Consider the following 19,539-nt stretch of genomic DNA (forward strand, 5'->3'; position numbering starts at 1 on the left):
GGCTTCCATAGCCTTGGCGACTCATGACAAGAGCCTAGGGTGATTACTGATGCCATAAACAAGAGTGTCAATTTGTTAAGTCAACAACAGTAGTCACTGTGCACTTACTCCTCATGTAGGATTTCTGTCCTTAATGTGCTGTACATTGTGATTTAATGCTATAACTAGTACTCAAATAGTATTTTTCACTTTTGTTTCTATGTGGGTGTAAACTGTTGAAATCTTTACTTACTATATGCTAAACTGATCTTCTGTATATAAAGAGAATCGAAAATGAATCTTGATGTGAATGGAAGAGGTGAGGGAGAGGGAAAGGGGAGGGTTGCGGGTGGGAGGGAAGTTATGGGGGGGGCATTGTAACCCATAAGCTGTACTTTGGAAATTTATATTCATTAAATAAAAGTTAAAAAATAAAGATATCCAATGACACCGATAACAAATGAGTCAGCTCCTAGCTGCATTGGGTTTCCTCTGGCATCTTGGGGCTGCTTATGGTCCTGTACCGCCTCCTGCTTGCTGTCTGGGTTAACCCCTTTAAGCTGTCTCTGCCCACTGGAGCACTCAGAGGCCATGGTGACAGCAGAGGTGGCTGCTGTTTTAGGTTTGGTTTTTGTTTTTAATGAGACTGCTGGTGGATTTTACATATTCTAATTAATTTCCCTTTTTCATTTTGCAAGTTCTCCAGGGTTTCTGAAATGAACAGCACTGGTTTTGGAACAGTACAATCAACCAGCAGCTGTTCATGTGTTCTTTCTGTTGTTCAGATGTACATCGCTTTGAGGTGGTGATAAGGTAGGCATCAGGCAATTGAGTTCTCAGCCTCAATAGGGAGGGTTATTCTACTTGTGGTAGAGTCCAAGGTAAGGAAAAAAAGACTGAATAATCAAACACACAAGCAATCAAGAAGTAGGGTTTGGGGGTGTTGGCAATTCTGAGGAAGCCACCTAACATCAGGAGGTAAGTACCCAGAGCACCTGGGGACTGTCACAGCTCAGGCTGTAGGGACAGAAGAGGGTGAGGACCTAGATTCAGATCAACTGAGAGGTAGCCCTGGAGCTCTTGAGCATCTGCTGGCACTGGTGGCCTTGGCTGGCAGTTAAGTTTCTGCACGTGTCCTCCTGCCCACCTCTTCCTCTTGAGCCCACTTCATAGGAACAGAAGCTTTCAGAGGCAGAGGGGTTGGAAGCAGTACCCTGTACTTCTGAAGCTTGGGATGGGTGAATATCCGGGGATACCATCCTTCTCCCTTTCCTGTCAAATTCCTATAGATGCTGCTGGACTCAGTGTCCATGTTTCCTCTTTATGATATGTATTTATATATATATATATATATGATCACTTTAACCATTAAGATGGCATTTTTACCCCCAATTTTAGTGGGACTTGGAGTCCCATAACAAGTTTTTAAACTGTACCCCAAGGAGTAAGTCTGTAGGACTGTATGCAGAACTATGCAGCTTTATAGTTACAAACTTCCTCCTCTCTCTCTTATTCCCGCTCTTATTTTTTTACTGAGATCTATTTTCAATTGACTTTATATATATAAATATATATATGATTAACTCTATGTTAAGTAAAGAGTTCAACATATAATATGAAGAAAAGAAAATAAATTAAAAATAAATAAATAAAAAACTGTTCCTTCAATAGGTCTGATCTGATTTCATCATCTAAAAAATCATCTATTATTTTTCACTTTATGTTTCTGTGTGGGAGCAAACTGTTGAAATCTTTACTTAATGTATGCTAAACTGATCTTCTGTAGATAAAGAGAATCGAAAATGAATCTTGATGTGAATGGAAGGGGAGAGGGAGTGGGAGAGGGGAGGGTTGTGGGTGGGAGGGACGTTATGGGGGGGAAGCCATTGTAATCCATAAGCTGTACTTTGGAAATTTATATTCATTAAATAAAAGTTAAAAAAAAAAAGAAAAAAAATATGCCATGGTTGTATTGTAGGGGTGGTTGCGTAAAAAAAAAAAAAAAAAAAAAAAAAAAAAAAAAAAAAAAAACAACAACAACAAAAAAAATTGTTCCTTGACAGTCAAGATGAGGGCTGTTCAAGTCATTGCTTTTCAGAGTCAATTTCACTTTTACAGCTTTCATTTTAGGTGCACTGTTAGTTTTCACAGATCTGGGAGAACATATAGTGTTTTTCCCTTTGAGACTTACTTATTTCACTAAGTATGAAGTTTTCCAGATTGATCCATTTTGTTGCAAATGACCGGATTTCATTTTTTTTCTGCTGTGTAGTAATTCCATAGTGTATATATCCCATAATTTCTTTATTCAGTCTTCGGTTGATGGGCATTTAAGTTGACTCCATTTCTACCACATCACTTTTCAAAAACCTAACCTAACAAGGCTTGCTCCACTGGCAATGATTTTTTCTGGTATACATGAACATGAATGCGTGCAAATTAAAGCTGCAAGTTCCATCTGCGTACTCATCTTGCACATCACTTAGGCTCTGTGTTCATACTACAGGATCCTTACTGGCCCCAGCTGGCCAAATTTCCCTGTTGCTGTCCTCACTGGCAGCATCATTGTCACCTGCTGCCACAACTGCCATTGGCTTCATTGTTACCCCAACTGCGCACCTGCCTGCCCTCAGCTTTCCCTGGTCTCACAGACTTCCTTCACCTTCTGTCTAAAACAAATCTAGCTAGCCTCCTCTTCTCCCTGTAGGGCCATGATTCTCTATGTGCATAGTGGATTTTAATCTCTGACAAGGCACTACAGATTAGCACAGTGATGCAAATGAAAACCAACCTTGACTTCAGTCAAGGGGATTTTGGAGTAAAAGCGACATATTCATCAGGGAAGAGATTTGGGGGGGAGGGAACTTCTGTCATATCATGTGTTTTGGTATGATTTGTCTTCACCTTTTATTTAATAAAATATTATTTTTTGCATGTCTGTAATTGTCTTCATTTCAGGATTAAACCATCCTAACTTCCTTAGGTTTTCAGTCCATTAGTTATTTTGAATTCCACTTTTCTGAATTCTCCTTGTTTTCTTTCCTGAAATTTTCTTGGCAGAGATAGTAAATTAATCAATGACTTGTAGGGGAAATAAAGGGCTCAGTGCCTAGGTTTGTGATCAGACTGTGCCTGCTTGCTGGTCACACATCTCTGTGTACACGAAACACAACCAACTACTCTACTAAGGCTGGCGTCAGAAAGGCTAAGGGGATGAGCATTTTCTTTGGGGTCATGGGAACAGGTTCAAATCTGCTTCTGTGGATTCTTAGCTTTGTAACTTTGAGTAAACCATTGATCTTCTACTTTGCTTTTTTATGTGGAGTGGCATTGTAGCATTTTCCATATTCTGTCCATGCAAGGTTATTATGAGGTGAGAGACAGTTATATACTCCCTTATCCATGCCAGCTTTATCTCAGAGAGCTTCATACAGAGACTGTCTATGCTTGGGCTGAAGTATTTACTGATCCACTCAAGGGTGGTTGGTCTCTCCTCTCTCAGACCGAGGTCCATCCCACCATGACTGTGCTTTTTATTGGTGTTTCAGATACCATTTGAAATCTAAGGGGAGATCTCCAGGATTCCAGAAAGCCACAGACACTTAGAGCAATTGTACATGACACATAAATGTATGCAAGCTGATGTTGACTACAATATTTCTGTTATCCTTTAGACTGGGTGAACTGAACCCACAATGTTTAGCCACTGCATTCTAAGGTCTCCTTGTGTTGGCTCTATTGCTTTAACAAGTCTGCAGAGCAGGCTGTGAGCCAAATCTTGGGCAGTGTCTGCCAGGATTGTCTGAAAGCCAAATTAGAAGCCTTCTGGGCCAAGAGTGGTTTTGGCCCAGAGAGACCACAACACCTCGTAGCCAACAGGGAGGGGAACCCACTGCCCATAAAACTCAATGGATAAGAACAAAAAGAGACATTGAAGTCAATGTAACTCAGAGGGAGTTTCAATGGAGCCTGGCAGATAAAGGCTCAAATTCTGGAATCTGAGGTCGGATTGCTGCCTCGGAGCACAGAGGTGACACTCTCAGGGATGTGGTGACCTCATTTTGCTCTGGAGAGACATGGATAGGGATCACAAGACTCTCATCTGACCAGGTCTGAATGGCAGCCTCTGTTTAAAGACAGATGTCTGACAGCACCAGCCAGGAGGATGTAGGATGTCAGGAGCGCTTTGACAAGGACACAGGGAGCCATTCAAACAGTGCTGTCCTCTGTAATGGCTAGAGCCACCCCATTGCATCCAGAAGCCCATTTTGCAAGCTTCTTGATCCCCCTTCCCCTGCCCCAAAGCAAAGTGATGTAACTGTGATAAATAACCGCAATGAGCATCCTTGCCTGCATAAATCCATCCTTGCTGTTTTCACTGGGTTGGGAACCTTTATCATCCCACATCACGCCTTATCCAAATACATGCCTGAACTCAGTTCTCAGGCTGCAACGTTATTAGTGAATTATGCTGATCTGAGATGAAGGTAATATATTGTCAGCAGGCTAGTCAGCTGGAGGAGGGAGCCCTGAGTGTTCCCATAGGACCTGAAAGAAAACATGAAGTCTAATATTTCAGCAAGTGCTCTCTCTGGTCAGAACCATTGCAAAACCCAACTATTAGGGCTGCTCCTGGAATCTTGGCACATTCTTTCTGCCTCAGTGCCAGGAATCATTTGTGAAGTTACATTGTGGCAATGTGCTACAATGATACTAATCAGCTCCAACAGTTATTTCTTTCACACCAAGGACTGTGTGTTAGTTACCAACTCAGAGTCTATCACAAAAATCAATTTAATTATCTTGGTGACTTTAAGATCAGATTTTTTTCTTTAAAAATCACACATTTTGATTATAGTTGAGTCTTCTTTAGTCTAGAGATAAACTCAGCCCAGAAACCATCAGTCTGAGAGATACTTCCAGGATAATTTCTTAGCTTAAATTTGTCTATATAGAAAGAATTGAATAAGTATAGATGCATGTGCTTTGAAGTAGCATTAAATCTGAATTAATGTAAAATCTGAATTAATGACATGAAATGTCTACTGCTTTGTTTAAAATAGGGAGAGAGATAACTCTTGAACATGGTAAAAAATTCAAACACTACCAAAAGTTGAAGTCAAAGTGATCTCCACCTCATATTGTACCTGCTGTAGGCAACAGTTGTTTCCCAATTAATTTTGTCCTTGCAGAGATAGTCAATACCTATGGAATGCATTAGAGCATAAGCACCTTGTCCTCTATTTTACCTTCTTCAGTGCTATACTTCCAGTTTTCAGAACACTACCTGAGATATAGAAAGAGCTCAATAAGTGTTTGATGATTGAGTGAATAAGCAGAAACACACATCCAGCACATATAGTGTGCTGTGTATACCACTCTGCACCTTGTTTTTTCCCTGAAAATATTTTATAACTATAACAGTAAAGCTGCCTCATTCTGTGGTAACCACCTAGTAATCCATTGTATGAATCCACACACCTGTTTCTTCCAGTGCACTAAGAATGTACATCTAGGTTTTGTCCATCCTTTCTCTATGACAAATAAGTGGTAAACAATATCTAGAATCTATGGCTTCATGTATATTTTGAATGTATCCATAAGACAGATTTCTGTTTTAGCTGTGAAAGTATCTGTAAAGTAAATTCTTACTTAGTTAAAATATATGTGTATGAAGTGGCTACTTTCTAAGTAGTTAATCATTGCAAACTCTAAGGAGAGTTTCCATTTTCATACAAAATCTTTCTCTGATGTTATCTTTGCTTAGAATCCCTTTCCCATGCTCTTTTTCTAAAGAGTTTATTTACTTGAAAGACAGGATGACATAGAGAGAGGGAGAAAGAGAGAGAGAGAGAAAGAGAGAGAGAGAGAGAGAGAGAGAGAGAAATATCAATCTTCCATTCACTAGTTCACTCCCCAGATGGTTGCAATGGCTAGGCTAAAGCCAGGAGCCCAGAACCTTCATCACATTCTCCCATGTGGGTGGCACAGGTCCAAGTAATTTATACTCCTCTACTAGTTTCCCAGATCAACCAGGGCTCGAACCAGCTCCCATATGTGATATTGGTGTTGAGGGTTGCTGCTTCACCTGATATGCAAGAACACTGGCCCCCTTCCATGCCCTTTAATTAAACAAGTCATGGTTTTTCTAAAATATCCAAAGTTCACCACTTTTATAAATTTCCTCATTGATCTCTGCAGGCCCAATTATTTCTAGTCTCTTTCTTTCTATCTACTTATCACCATGCACATGTCTTTATGTTCTCAGTTATCACATTAAAGGATGTTCACAACAAGACCCCAGCAGAAGGAACAGGCCATCAAGGAGAGAGGTGCCTTTCTCTGAAGGGAGGAAGGAACCTCCACTGTGATATGGCCTTGACTAAACAAGTTCAGAGTCGGTGAACTCAAGGGGCTTCCATAGCCTAGACAGCTCATGGCAAGAGTCTTGGGTGATTGCTGATGTCATAAATAAGAGTGCCAATTGTTAAATCAACAACAGGAGTCACTGGGTACATGCTCCCCACGTAGGATCTCTGTCCTTAATGTGTTTTACTATGAAACTTAAAAACAACACTACTAGTCGAACAATACCCTATACCTTGTGCGGTTGTGTGAGTGCAGCCTGTTGAAATCATTGCTTAGTATATACTAAGTTGATCTTCAGTATATGAAGGTAATTGAAAATGAAACTTGATGAAGGGCAGGATGGGAGAGGGAGTGGGAGAGGGGAGGGCCACGGGAGGGAGAGAGGTTGGGGGGGGAGCCACAACAATACAAAAGTTGCACTTTGTAAATTCACATTTATTAAATAAATAAAAAATAACTATATAACAAACAAGCAAAAAAAGAAAACAAACAAACAAAAAAGAACTTAATACTTTACCCTTTTAGTATTTTTTTATGTTCTACTTAAAGCTATTGGTTGAACTCTGTAATTAATACACAATTACTCTTAGGTGTTTAATTAATGCTATAACTAGTACTCAAATAGTATTTTACACTTTGTGTTTCTGTGTGGGTGCAAACTGTGGAAATCTTTACTTAATATATGCTAAACTGATCTTCTGTATATAAAGATAATTGAAAATTAATCTTGATGTGAATGGAAGGGGAGAGAGAGTGGGAGAGGGGAGCATTGTGGGTGGGAGGGAAGTTATGGGAGGGGGAGCTATTGTAATCCATAAGCTGTACTTTGGAAATTTATGTTCATTAAATAAAATAAAATAAAAAAAAATAAAGGATGCTCACAACTCAGGACCTCAGCAGCTGAGAGCCTACACATCAGCATTGGAGAGTGAGGTGAGACCAGACTGCAGCAGTCCAATCCATTGGCAATAAAGCTGCAGGAAGAGCCTATGGAGAACCTGGCTTGGAGCCCTGTGGGGATAGTGTACCTTCCAAACAAGAGGAGAAAAAAAAAGGAAGGACACGTTTCTTTCTCCCTGATCACCTTAAAATGGCATCTTGTGGCAAGCCGATAGAGTGGGCACCACTTCGGACATATGTGTAACATCTGCACCAGCTAGTGTCCACACCCAGCAACCAGCCGAATGGAGACTCCTTACTCTGATGGGAAGAACTAATAGGGGGCTGGGTGCTCGTGACTGTGGGAGGCTTGTATGCTGGGACTGTGACAAAAACTGAGGCTGTGTGGGAGGACTCATGGTATGGCTGGGACTTTGGACAGTAACTGTGGGAGATTATACACTCTCAGAGCTTCCTGGTTACCAGGTGAGGGACATTGCTGGGGAAACTGAGCTTACACTGAGGACTGCACAGATCCTTTGTGTGGTCCTTGGAGCAGAGTAGACAAATATTATACCCACTGGGGCTAGCACTTAGGCCCTGGTCTCCTTTGAGGAGAGGAGCTCAGCTGAGCAGAATAATTCTCCCTTCTGATAAAAAAAACAAAAAGAGGAGATTTACCTAGCCAAACCTGGCTGTTACCTTAGAGACACCCTTCACCCTGGAGAACTGAACTGAGCTCCTTGGCCACACCCACGATATGCCTCTAGATATTCACTGAAAGCAGACACTTCATTTATCTACAGAGGAATAATACAAAGATAAAAGCTGCCACAATGACAAACAAAGAGAAACCAATGAGTATCTCCACAAATGCCAAATAACAAATGCGCCAATTCAAGAAAAAAGAATAAGGAAGACAACATGATGCCCCTAAAAGAACATAACACTTCAATACTAGACTGTGAAGATGATGAGTGAGATTGAAGAAATGCCAGAAATGGAATTCAAAAAATTGATCATAAGATTACATGGAAGTGATCAGAAGCAAATGCACGAACTACTGAAATCCATACATGACATGAAAGAAAATTTCTCCCACGAAATTGAGATCTTAAAGAGAAATCAAAATGAAATTAAGAATTCAATCGAACAAAAAAAAAAATGCAGTGGAAAGCCTTAACAACAGAATTGGTAAAGCAAAAGAAAGAATATCCAACTTAGAAGACAAAGCAAAGGAAATTATACAATCAAACCAAAAACAAGAAGAGGAAATTAGAAAACTAAAAATCACTGCTGAAGGCATGGAAGGAGAAAAAGGACTAGAATGCCTTTTTAGTGAAATAATAACAGAAAACTTCCCTAATTTGGAGAAAAAAATGGACATCCAATACAGGAAGCACATAGAACTCCTAAGAGACATGACTAGAAAAGATCTTCACCATGACACATTGTAATCAAACTCACCACAGTAAAACATAAAGAAAAGATTCTAAAATGCACATGAGAGAAATGCCAGATTACTTTCAGAGAATCTCCAATTAGTCTCACAGTGGATTTCTCATCAGAAACCCTACAGGCTAGGAGAGAATGGTGAGATATAGTCCTAGTCTTAAGAGAAATAAAACTTTTAACCCAGAATACTATACCCTGAAAAGCTCTCATTTATGAATGAAGGTGAAATAAAGACCTTCCATAACAAACAGAAATTGAAAAAATTTGTCACCACCCATCCAAGCCCTACAAAAGATGCTTAAGGATGTGCTGCACACAGAAACACAGAAACATGGTCATCACTATGAAAGAAGGTAAAGGAAGAAAACCTCCTAGTAAAAGATTATAGGAAGTTCAAAGCATATATTAGAAATACCTTTGGGAAAATGGCAGGGCAAAATTACTGCTTATCAATAGTCACATTGAATGTTAATGGCCTCAACTATCCAGTTAAAAGACCCAGACTGGCTGAATGGATTAAGGAACAAAACCCATCTATTTGCTGCTTACAAGAAACACATCTTTCCAACAAAGACGCATGCAGACTGAAAGTGAAAGGATGGAAAAAGATATTCCATGCTAACAGAAACTGAAAAAGTATTATATGTAGCCATCCTAATATCAGACAACTTTAGACTTTAACACAAAAACTGTTAAAAGTGATAAAGAAGTGCACTATGTAATGATTAAGGGATCAATTCAATAGGAAGATGTAACTATTATAAATGTATATGCACCTAATTACAGGGCACCTGGCTATTTAAAAGAAATGTTAAGGGATCTAAAGGGAGACATAGACTTCAATGAAAAAGTAATGAGGGACTTTAATAGCCAACTTTCAGCAATGGACAAATCAACAAGACAGAAAATCATCAAGGAAACAATGGAGTTAATTGACACTATAAACCAAATGGATCTAACAGATATCTATGGAACTTTTCATCCTACAGTTGCAGAATACACATTCTTCTCACCAGTGCATGGAACTTTATGTAGGATTAACCACATACTAGGCCATAAAGTACGTCTCATCAAATTAAAAAAATTGAAATCATACCATGCATCTTCTCAGACCACAATGGAATGAAGCTGGAAATCAGCAACTCTGGAATCTCTAGGACATATGCAAACACATGGAGAGTGAACAACATGCTCCTGAATGAACAGTATGTCATAGAAGAAATCAAAATATCTCTGGAAACAAATGACGTCGACAAAATATCAAAACTTATGGGATACAGCAAAAGCAGTGTTAGATGGAAAGTTTATAGCAATTGGTGCCTACATCAAGAACTTGGAAAGGCACCAAATAAATGAGCTATCAATGCATCTCAAGGATCTGGAAAAACAACAGCAAACCAAACCCAAAACTAGTAGGAGTAAAGAAATAATTAAAATTAGAGAAGAAATCAACAAAATTGAATCCAAAAAACAATACAAAAGGTCAGCAAAACAGTGAGCTGGTTTTTTGAAAAAATAAACAAAACTGATGCATCATTGGCCCAAGTAACTATAAAAAGGAAAGAGAAGACTCAAATCAATAAAATTAAAGATGAAAGAAATTATCACATTATTTATTTACATACCTATTTCCTTAATGAGACTGAAAATTCTTTGACAACTAAAACTGTTTCTTACTTCATCAGTATATTTCAAGTGACTAGTACAATAGTTGCCATGACAAAATTTGTTCAGTGGTTGACTATGACAGTGAATTTTAGAAAGTCACTGTGAAGGATAAACATATAAATATCCCTCTAGTCTGAGACTTTGGCAACAGTAGAAAGAGCAGACATATTTGAAGTTAGTCCTGTGAGACTCAAAAAGAAGACTGGTAGTTAGGTGGGCACTAGATCTAGCTCCACCAGGGGAATACCTGGACTGGCAGCTCAGCTGGGGATTAGGAGAAATTCCAAGGCTTGACAACAGGTTAAAACTGGACAACTGGATGGAAACCTGGTAGATTCAGATGCAAAGAAAACAAGGTGAATCCAAACCTAGGCAGTTATTAGAGCAGAACAGATGGGGTGACCTCAGAATTTGTAATTTATGTGGATTGTTAGGACTACAGGCATTGTTACCTGCAAGGACTGGGTGTAGTGGCTTTAGTCCAGTCTGGTCCTTTCAGACAGAAGAAACAAAAGCATCCTCAAACTTGTTCCAGGAGCTGTAGGCTTTTTGAAAGGAAACTCATAGGGCACTAGGTAAAACAGACATGTTCCAGGAGCTAAGAAAATTATATTACTTATCAAATGCTGTATAGCAAATCACCCCCAAACTTACTAGTTTAAAATAATAAAAATGTGTTATCTCATAGTTTCTGTGGGTCAGAAATCCAAGAGCAGCTTAACTGGGTAGTTCTGGTTCAAACTCTCTCGTGAAATGGCAGTCAAGCCATCATTTCTAGGCTCAGCTAGCAGGATTTGCTTCCAAGTTCACTCACATGCTTGTTGGCAGGACTTAGTTCCTTCCTGGATGTTGGCTGAAAACCTCTTTTCCTGAAGGTGGTCTTCTCCATGGACTGTCTGAATATCGGCATCACATGGCAGCTTGCCTCTCTGAGTGATTTTAGGAGAGGGATCCCAATACAGAAGCCAGAGCTTTTTATAACCCAGTACTGATCTTAAAACCCAACACCATTATATGACTCCCCAAACTGACATAACATTGCTTCTGCCAGATTCTCTTATTACACACACCAGGCCTGTGGGAGAAGACCCCCTGAAGGTGTCAGTTTCAGGAGGTGGGTGTCATTGGGTGGCATCTCAAATGCAGACTACCAGAAAAATGAAATATACAACACTGGAACTAGAACTGAAACCTCAGAACTCGTTGGAACTAGAAGTGAAAGAGTATAAAGCACCACATCTACTTTTTCATTGATTCTTTCAGGGACTTTATGGTCTTTTCTTTGGGACATCACTTCTAGTTTCAGCACATCTGTCCCATTCTCTTCTAGTTTGGCTCACTGACTTATTTTCTGTCTTCTGACAGTTGGATTACACTGTACTTGTGCTTATATAACTCTATTCCTCCTTCCCAACAACTTAGTGTCTCATGTACTTAGTTCTAAATTTTGACAATAGAGGTCTAATTGTTACATCTCACCTTTTTACATCAAGCTACATTAGATTGGGGTCAGCCTCTAATGGAAAAACACTAGGGCTCAATACCTACCTCTAAGCCACCAGTTATTTTTAGAAACCCTGAGGCAAGACAGTCTAAGACTGGGGCCAAGACAGGAACCCTGAGGTCTGAATTTCAGAAGTTGAGTTGAGATTTCCAGAAACTTTGTGGACAAGGCCAATATTGGCTGATGTTTTAGTGATTAAGAACATAGACTCTGGAGCTTGCCCAAATAGGACCTTAATCTTGGTCCTCAATATGCTAGCCAAGTTTCCTTGGGTAAAGTCCATAAAATGGGTGTGATAATAATAATGTAGTACTTGATTGCATTGCCATGAAAACTGAATGAGATTATGCCTGTAAAATTCTTGGCACAGTCCTGAAAATATACCAGACTTCAATAAATGCTATACATCATTTCCACTGATACAGCTTATTTGGAGTCATGTTTCTGGGAGCCACAGAATGGAGGGAGAGGTATCTCTATCAGTTTAATTTATTCATTCAACAAATGTTTATTAATAATTCTTCCTCTATGTTTGAATTTGCTTCTTGGTTATAACAGATGCACTGAAATTGTACCTATTGTTGACTCAGTATCATATTACTCACAAAAAGTGTTTCAAGCTTTTTTTACTTAAAAAATTCTCTACAGGTACCCAGGTCCTCTGGAACATTCTCTCACTTTTCATAGATGACATTTTTGTCTCGTTTACTAAGAGGTAAAAATGGGTAATGGAAATGATCCTGGACTTGGCGGAAGAAGATGTGGATTTAAATCTTAGCTGTGTCTCTAAATGGTTGGCATGTTACTTGTCTTCACTGAATTGGGTTTCTTCTCTATAAAATGGTAATAATAAAATTTATCTAACCTCACATGAGAGGCCATAGAGTATGGAAGTTAACAACACCAATTTTGAAGCCAAAGCATTGGGTTCAAGTTCTAGATCTGCTTTCACAAGTTGACTTGGCATGTCAATAAGCTTTAAGTGCATTAGTTTATTTATCTACAATGTAGGATGAAAACACCACCACTGTGCCTATAGGGTTGAGCTGGGAGGACTCAATAGGCTAATGTAAGCATAATCCTGTTGTGGCTTGAACAGGATTTGCCTCCCCAGATACATGCAGACATTTAAACCCCAAAGTCTCATGTTAACAGCTAATGGATAAATGGATGATGGATTATGGGTAGAAGCTTGATTCAATTATATTGTCAGCAAGTAGGGCCTTTTGGAAGTGATTGGGTTGTCCGAGGTTGCTAGGATGGAGTCCACATAGAAGGTAGATGGATAATGCATTTACTGTGTGTCTCTGATTCCTGACTCACTATATGGTCAGCCCTCACCATCCTCTGGTCTCATCAGATGCCTCGATCAATGGGGCTGTCCCATCTTGGGATATGAACATCCAAACTGTAAGCCCAAACTTTATTTCTTCCCAAGAAGTTTCTCTCAGGTATTTTAGTTAAAGTACTGAAAAGCTGACTGATACAAAAACATGGAATAACTCAACAAATACTAATTGTTTCATAAATGTTTATTTTCATATAGCTGTGTTCCTGGCTCTAAGAACCAATAACATTTTAGTAACTCCACAAGAAACAGCAGCAAAACAAAGGACAGAGATGTTCAGAGTTTGGAAGATGTTAAGCTCCTTATGCTTACTTTTGTCTCTCTGAGAAACGTTTTGCTTCCTTGTGACCTCTCAAATGTCAGGAAGAAATCTCCTATATTGCTGTTAGCTGTCTTTATCTCTTTGTCATCAGCTTCATGAAAAGGGAGTCACAGTTATACTTCTTTTTTTCAACAATTTCTGTCTCCATTGACACTCAAGTCTGGCTTTCAGACTGCTCCCACTCTCTCTCCTACTTCGGTAGAGCCACTCCTTATAGGACAAGGTCCCTCTTTTCTGGCACAATTTAGTTCATCTAAATTGTGATTTAATTGTAAGTTTTGATTCCTCTGAAGGCCCTCTTGAATTCCATCCTACTCCACACTCATATGTAAAATATTTGAATCACCCTCTTTTTTTTTGTCTTCCTTTAAAAAATACGTGGCATGCTTTTCCTTTGCTGTGTCTTAGTCCCAAGTCTGTCCTATGCAGTTATGTCTATCTTCTCCAATGTCTTAAATTACCTTCTCTCTGAAAGGGACTTCTAAGATGAGAGAGAGAGCTAGAACTTGAGGTGGAAGAGTATGGTGAGTGTGGCTGGGGCTCAGAGGAGTGGTGGTCAGCTCTGCAGAAGGAAGGGGAATCTTCAGTATGCAACAAGGAAGAGGTGAAATGTAATATTAAAGGTGTGAATATTTATAGAAAGGGGTAGGAAAAGTTAAACAAAGCAGAGTTTGAGCCAAAGCAAGGGAAATGCAACAGCCAAAAGCTGTCAGGACCTAACCACCTCCCTAGCCAAATGCTCTGCCAGAGGCCAGCCTCCCTGCAGGCCTGGACAGATATGTCTCTGGCATTTGTTCTTGCCTTCTATTCCTTAGTTCCCTATTTAATTCACTTCAATTCTCCATTGCTTTATTATTGTTTTGATTTTATTATCAAACATTTAAGACATATGCAAAAGAGGAACACCCATGCACTCATCACATTTTCAATAATCTTCAGTTCTCCCCCCAAGTCCAGTTCCTTCTCACTAGTATTATGTTGACTCAAATCTCATGCAGTATGTTATTTTATATGCAACCATTCTAACAGATGAGAACTTTCAAACAATATTTTTTAAAAATTTATTTGAAAGAGAAATAGAGATACACAGAGAGATCTCCCATCCTGTTGTTCACTTCCCTGTAAATCTTGTCTATAGCCAAATGCTGCATCAGATTGAAACCAGGAGTGAACAACTCAATTCGGGTCTCCCACATGTTTAGCTGGAACCCTAGTACTTGTGCTAGTACCTGCTGCCTCCTGGGGTATGCATTAACAGGAAGCTAGAATTAAGAACAGAGCCAGGACTCTAATCCAGACATTTTGATATGAGATGTAGGTGTCCCAAGAACAGTCTTGACTGCTACATCAAATGGCCACCACAAGGTCTAGGTCCTCTTAAGAAAGATAACCTTAATGGGCTATTTATAGCTCAAAAAAGAAATTAACAACAGTTTCTTGGGGCCTCTGTTGTGGTGCAAGGGGCTAGGCTGCGATCCTTAACACTGGCCTTCCATATGAGCACCAGTTCAAGTCCTTGCTGCTCTACTTTCCATTCAGCTTCCTGCTAATGAGCCTTGGAAAGCAGTGGAAGAGGACCCAAGTGTTTGGGTCCCTGCCACCCATGTGGAAGACCCAGATGGAGTTCCAGGCTTCTGGCTTTGGACTGTCCCATCCTTGGTTCTTGCAACCATTTGTCAAATGAACTAGCGGATGGATTATCTATCTCCTTATCTCTCCCTCTGTGTAACTCTGCCTTTCAAATAAATAAATAAGTAAATAAATAAATCTTTAAGAATACAAAGTTTCTTTTACTTATCATATACACAAATCTCATGCATGGCTTTCTTTTTCTTTTTCTTTTTTTTTCTTTTCTTTTTTTTTTTTTTTTTTTTTTTTTTGCCAAGTCCAAATACTAGGATACTTTTGAAAAAAATACGGAAAAGCAGAATTAAAAGTTTATTTTAGTGCTGAAACTTTTGAAATTTGTGACTAGCTTTTTCATAATACGCATTTTTCACAAACATTTTGAAGACCCTTTCCTAAAATCCACATTTGGGATTAGTTCATCTATTCTACATCTATCTCTTATTTTCCTTCTCTCCAATTATTTGCTAAAGATACTAGGTCTCTCATCCTTTGATTTTTCCTGCTGTTTTGGATCTTCCTAATTGTATCCCTGTGATGTCATGGATATACTCTGCTGTCTCTTATGTTTCTTATAAACTAGTTGATAGGTCTGTAGATTTGATTTATAGATTAAATTATCTTTTGGTAAGGCTTTTGTCATGATGGCATAAGAGGCATATATAATCTACCTAGCTCTTCCTTATTAGTTACTGGTATTTAGAATCATTCATTCCTGAGGAGTGGCAAAATGGTGCTAATTCAGTTGTGCTATCCCTTGTTTATTTATTAGCAATAATACTTCCATGCAGTTCAAGGTTTGTTCACTTAACATTTGGGTTTCTAATAGTACAAAACAATCTAGGGAAGACAAAATAAATGAGTGATACTTTCCCTTATTCATTGGTTCTCTAGCATCTTCCAGTAGTGACCAACCAATAACTTTTTTTTTAACATTATGTGAAACTGTGGATTTAATATATGTGATGAGTTTCACTCCACTGCACTATTATACTGACTTGATACTCTCATCTTCTGTGTTTAGTCTGTGGTAGCTACTCTGTGTTGGCTCTAAGTTCTTTTATACCATCTAGTTCTTTTTGATTGCTTCCTTGTTATTTGACAAAGATACTCCAGGCCCCTCTGTTATGTCTTCTGCTACAAACTGAAGCCTGCTATGTCTACAAGGACTTCTGGTTTCTTTTAGTGGAAATGTATTTCAAGACCATAATTTGAGCACTAGGTTCTCTATGACTTTGAATTTTGTTAGAGCAAACTTGACCCACAATCTCCTGATTCCTATATGTGGTCATGAGTTATTTAACAATGGAATACATTCTGAGAAATGTGTTGGTAGGCAATGCTCTCGTTGCATGAACATTGTTGGATATACTAACAGACTAAGGTGCCACAAACTCAGTCTTACAGAACTACGATCATATATCCATCATACTTAGAGTCATTGTCTGAAGCATTGTATTATGATTGTACTTCTGCAGATGCTCTTTGAAGCCCAGAGCTAGTCATGTCCTACTGGCATGTGGTCATTTTCCCCAGTCTCCATGACTGCTCAGCTCTAGCTGATGGGCATTCTAGTTGTGTTTCCCAGCCTAGTCCAACATGATGTCCTCACTGCAACCCTGCTTCTTCCTTGTACACCCTGCCATGTATAAGCAGGACTGACTCAATAATTGGTTTATGACTCTGTCTCCTGTTTTCCTACTTCTCTGCTTTTTTTTTTTTTTTTTTTTTTTTTTTTTTTTTTTTTTGGACAGGCAGAGTGGACAGTGAGAGGGAGAGACAGAGAGAAAGGTCTTCCTTTGCCGTTGGTTCACCCTCCAATGGCCGCCGTGGCCGGTGCGCTGCGGCCGGTGCACCGCGCTAATCCGATGGCAGGAGCCAGGTGCTTCTCCTGGTCTCCCATGGGGTGCAGGGCCCAAGTACTTGGGCCATCCTCCACTGCACTCCCTGGCCACAGCAGAGAGCTGGCCTGGAAGAGGGGCAACTGGGACAGAATCCGGCGCCATGACCGGGACTAGAACCCAGTATGCCAGCGCCACAAGGTGGAGGATTAGCCTAGTGAGCCATGGCGCCGGCCTTCTCTGTTTTTGTTAATGTTCTTTCTTCACTTGGAACACCTTTCTTCCCTACTTCTGTTTTTAGATGTCCTTGGGGGACATGGCTGATTACAGATTTGATTAGGAAAGATATGAGCCCTCGCTTAAATGTCATCTCTACACTGGGGACTTGCCTAATCACCTCCGAATGAAATCACTTCCTTTCTCTGAGCTCCCCTGGCTCAGATATGTATAGACATATCCATATTCCCACTGGGATCATGAATTCCAAGAAGGGTGACACCCTTGCTTATTTGTTCTTTAAATTCCCAGTCCTAATAGTGACCTAACATATATCAGATTCTTCAATAAATGTCTATGGAATGAAAGAATACATAAATGACTAAATGAATAACTTCTGTTTTTCTTGGTGTTGTTGTTAGATTTCTATTCTGTTCTAAAGAACCCTCAATCTCACCAGACCACAACCTCCTTGAAGACAGGGATAAGGCTTCCCCTCTTTTATTGATTTTTAAAAATCTTTTAAAAAATTTTATCTGTGGTATACAAATTTAATGTATTTTATGTATACAGGTTAAGGAACACAGTGATACTTTCCACCCTACCCTCCCTCCTGCCCATGCTCATACCCTTCCCCCTCCTTACTCTCCTAATCTTTCTCTTAATTTTCACACTGATCTATATTGTTTATTTTATAATCAAAAAGTAACCGTACACTAAGTAAAGAGTTCAACCAATAGGAAAAAAAGAAAAGCAAACAAAATACACTATTCAGGGCTGTAAACAATCACTGAAGCTCAAAATGACAGTTTCACTCCTATACATTACATTTGTGGTACTCTATTAGTTATCGCAGATCAGGGAAAACATATGGTTTTATTGATCTTATAGCCACTGACACAATGCCTATCTTAGCTTGGAGTCACCGCTCCCTACACATTGGTTGACTTGAATTTATAGCAAGAGACAAAACATTTTAAATCCTAAGACATTTACTTCAACAATGATTTGAGCTTTTGACCCGTTCTGTTTTACTTTAGTGCCATGTGGATTTGAAGCCAAAGGAAGACACAATTCTGTTTCCAGTTTTGCCATTATATAGTTTGGTATAAGTCAGCTTAATATCACAATTTTTTTCTTTCCTCCCTGGCTTTTCTTTATTTCCCTCTGAGGTATCCTGTATGACTGAGGCTTGTTTATGCTGATTGCAAAGACCCAGTGTGGCATTTAAAAAGCTTCCCAGAATACAGTCCAAGAACAAACAACCAGTGACCCTGGGGAATGATAGCACAAAAATGTTATTGACAAAAGATGGTCAGAGTGGCTGCCTTTATTTGGACAGAATAAGGACAGAACTACAAATGAGTCTGTTAGCCAAGCACACCCTGGGTGTTCTATTGCTCTTTTGGGGAATGTCACATGCCTGTAATATCTGGAGCCAGGCAAGGGATCCAGAGCTCTTAGTGATGTCACGTGGGACGTCTCATGGCAGGTCTGCAATTGGGTGACATACATTTCATGTACCAAGTCACACATCCTGCTGGTTAGATTTGGGCTTAAGACTGTTGGCTGAATTTATACGGCCCTTTCTGCCACACCAACCTCTGCTTCCTATTTTTTAAAGTATTTTTTTTTTAATTTATATTAAAGACAGGGAGAGAGGTAGAGACAGAGAGATAGAGGGCGGTCTTCCATGTGCTGGTTCACTCCCTGAATGGCTGCAAAGGCCCAGAGCTGAGCTTATCTGAAGCCAGAAGACAGGAGATTCTTCTGGGTCTCCCACGTGGTTACAAGGGCCCAACCACTTGGGCCATCCTTCACTGCTTTCCCAGGCACATTAGCAGGGAGCTGGATTGGAAGTGGAGCAGCTAGGACTTGAACCAGTGCCCAGATGAGATGACAGTGCCCCAGGCTAGGGCTTTAACCTGCCACACCACAGGGCCGGCAGTCTCCCCTTCCTTTCATGAGGAAGCCTGGAGTTGGATTTTTTTTCCTTGAATAAATACAGAAGTTGCAGGAGGTAATGGGACTTGGATTTTTCGAGATCTCCTTTCCAGTTCCTGTTCTTTCAGTAACTAGCTATGAGAACGCGGGCTAGTGCTCTTACTTCTTTGGTCCTATATCTTTAACTACCAAACATCTAGTCCTTTCTAGCTCTGAATATTTTTATGACTGTAATATTGTTGGAAATTCTGAAAATTCAAGTCAGTTCTAGAGGAACTCTTACATTCTGATGGTTGATCTTATTTATTTATTCTTATTTATTTTTTTAACTTTTATTTAATGAATATAAATTTCCAAAGTACAGCTTATAGATTACAATGGCTTCCCC

Source organism: Oryctolagus cuniculus, chromosome 3 (genome assembly GCF_964237555.1).
Source record: "Oryctolagus cuniculus chromosome 3, mOryCun1.1, whole genome shotgun sequence".
Taxonomy (NCBI): Eukaryota; Metazoa; Chordata; class Mammalia; order Lagomorpha; family Leporidae; genus Oryctolagus; species Oryctolagus cuniculus.